We start from the raw sequence: 3,021 nt of genomic DNA, 5'->3' as shown, positions 1-3,021 counted from the left end.
TCTCCCAGACCGCCACAAATTTCTTCGAACGGTTTCTGGGTTATCTAATTAACCCACTTGGAAAAAAAACCCATGTTTTAGTTTTTCAAAATTCGTCTCCATTTGGTCAAATCGAACATTTGAAGTTTGACATTTTTTCTGTGTTTACGCATTTTTCTTGAGTTAACAGTTCTGCATTCGGCTGTGAAATTGATTTTGAATTTTTTTTTTATATGGAATACTGGGAGGAGAGGTGGCTGAAGGATCTGATCAAGAAGCATTCCGAGTTCATTAGTTACCCCATTTATTTGTGGACTGAGAAGGCCACCGAGAAGGAGGTCAGTGACGACGAAGAGGAGGCAGAGGAGAAGAAGGAAGATGAAGGGGATATCCAGGAAGTGGAGGAGGAAAAGGAGAAAGATAAGAAGAAAAAGAAGGTAAAGGAAGTGTCGCATGAATGGAGTCTCGTCAACAAGCAAAAGCCCATCTGGATGAGAAAGCCAGAGGAGATTACAAAGGAAGAGTATGCATCATTTTATAAGAGTCTCACCAATGATTGGGAGGATCACTTGGCCGTGAAGCATTTCTCTGTAGAGGGTCAATTGGAGTTCAAGGCTGTTCTCTTTGTTCCGAAGAGGGCTCCATTCTATCTCTTTGATACAAAGAAGAAGCTCAACAATATTAAGCTTTATGTGAGAAGGGTTTTCATAATGAACAACTGTGAGGAGCTTATTCCCGAATACTTAGGAATGGAGATAGCCATAGATTGTTTTTTCTCTGAAATTGTGAATTTTTATATTGCTTAGTCATTCCTGCATTTTCATTTTATTGCACTAACATCTTGACTGTAAATGTGAAAAACAGAGTGGTGGCTGCGGAAACCGGTATCAGCTGCGGAAACCAGTGTCACAGCAACCACTTAGCTAAATAGAGATAGTTAGGCAATCTTAATGGAAATGATCATGGGGAAATAACTTTTATTGATGAAATGGATGGCATGGAGTGAAAATGGAAATGAAATGAAGTTTATTTTTTGTCTTTTTTTTTTTTTTTTTTCTTGAATCAATTGAAGTGATGAGGTTTATTTTGTCTCCTATTTTTTTCTTAACAATTCTTTTTCTGATCCTCCAGATCACACAAAGTGCAGGAGGAGAGCATAATCAAGAATTAATTTTTTTTTTTTTACTTAACAATCCTTTTTCTGATCCTCTAGATCACACAAAGTGCAGGAGGAGAGCATACTCAAGAATTGTTAATTTTTTTTTTTCAGATGTAAGAAATAAGGTCTCCTAATTACACTTCCCCGGCAACAGCGCCAAAATGTCTAGTCAATTTAATGTCTTAAATTGCTCTACATAAATTATCAATCCGGCTATCATAAACTGATGAAGTGTGGTGCACTATATGTGCTTAGTTAACCTTTCTCTTACTTCGTTGTTTTATAGTTTATGTTGTTTTTGGGGTTTTGTTCTTGTTGGTTTTCTAAGGTCTTAAGAATACTTTTAAAGGACAAGTATGGATAAAGATTTCAAGACAAGACCTATGTCCTTAATGGTAACTTCCAAAACTTAGCACTTCAAAAGAACTTAAAACATGTTATTGATGGAGTTAGTATTTAAACAAAAGTGTAAATATACAACTAGTTCAATCAAAATAAAATGCAATAATCAAATAATGAGAGAATGACTATGAGACCCAGTATCCTTGCTGCTTCAGCAAAAGGACAAGATGATTCTATCACGTCATTAGTTCATTAAAAGGCTATGTGCATCACTAATCTTCAATCAACTTGAAAGCAATTTATGTACAATAATATACATGTTAAAAAGAAAATAAAATGCAGTAATTCAAACTGTACATTAATATACATGAAAATCAGAAAAAGAAATACAAGAAATTAAAGTGACAACTATACAAGGCAGGGGCCCCCTACCACCTATGAAATCAAATGCTTAAAGGAAAATAAAGACATCAAATAAAGAAATAATGACATCGGCCCAGTATCTATGCTGTTGATTTAAAATGAAAATGAAATGTGAAATCTAAGTGACACTACATAAAGGAGACAAATCACACTACTTTAACCTTTTCTTAACCTTTTTGCCTTTCAGCTAGATTTATCATGTGATAACAGTTATGAACAAGTCAGCAATGTGAGTCTTAAAGCAAACTAAACCAAGCTGTACTAAGTGATATTTTGGCTCCAATAAAGTTATTTGATTATGGAAAAAGAACCATCAATAGATGAACAACTTGATATCTAAGAGCAGAAAGTAAAGTGCAAGTTAAAGAAATGATACTAATGAAAATCAAACTAGAAAAATAAAGGTCAGCAACATAGACAAGATGATCACATATGCCATTAGTCATGAAATCAAAGCAAAATTAAACACACTTGCATGAATTAAAATTGCATGAATGAAAAATCTAATCTACCTTACATTCTACAAAGCAATATTTACAAAATGAAATCTACTCTACTTACATCCTAATATGCTCCATGACATCTACTTCACATCTCCTTCCATGTTGAGAACATCAAAGCTTTATTCAATTTCTTCAAAAGTGCAAAGTACAAAAGCTTTCAAAAGCCATGGGACTAACAAGCTAAAAGGACTAAGAAAAGACTAAAAGGGAAGACTAACAAATGAAGGAGAGAGATCTCCTATTTATACAAAAAGATGAGAGCCATCTCATTAATGAGAATCCATGAATCTCTCCCTCTACCTCTAGAGTCCTAATCATAATATGAACTGATAAGACACATGTCTTCTTAGAGTTACAATACAATTAGGAGATGTGACACATATCCTCATGATCCCATGATTCTTTCCAACCAAATTCGAATTTGGCCTTGGGGTGCCACATAAGGGTCTTCTAGAAGTCTCCTTTCAACCTACACATGTCAACAACCTCAACCCATTTGTTAGGTATAAGCATATGCACATTATTTTCTAATGTTTAACCACAAATTCACTTAAAAGGCTTAGAAATAATAAAGATTGGAAAAACATAAAGGTGGCCCAATGATAATGAAAGTGG

The 3,021-nt window shown here is 34.4% G+C and overlaps 1 pseudogene; it reads left to right on the top strand.

Annotated features, from left to right (window-relative positions):
• The first annotated feature begins 212 nt into the window (after nucleotides 1-212).
• Nucleotides 213-785, top strand: LOC149234514 (heat shock protein 90-1 pseudogene; annotated as a pseudogene).
• The last annotated feature ends 2,236 nt before the right edge of the window (nucleotides 786-3,021 follow it).

Source organism: Pinus tabuliformis, chromosome 8, assembly GCF_031772625.1.
Source record: "Pinus tabuliformis cultivar Carrire ecotype Pingquan chromosome 8, CPIR1, whole genome shotgun sequence".
In the NCBI taxonomy this organism is placed as follows: domain Eukaryota; kingdom Viridiplantae; phylum Streptophyta; class Pinopsida; order Pinales; family Pinaceae; genus Pinus; species Pinus tabuliformis.
The sequence above is the reverse complement of the archived record's forward strand: the minus strand, read 5'-3'. Positions and strand labels throughout refer to the sequence as shown.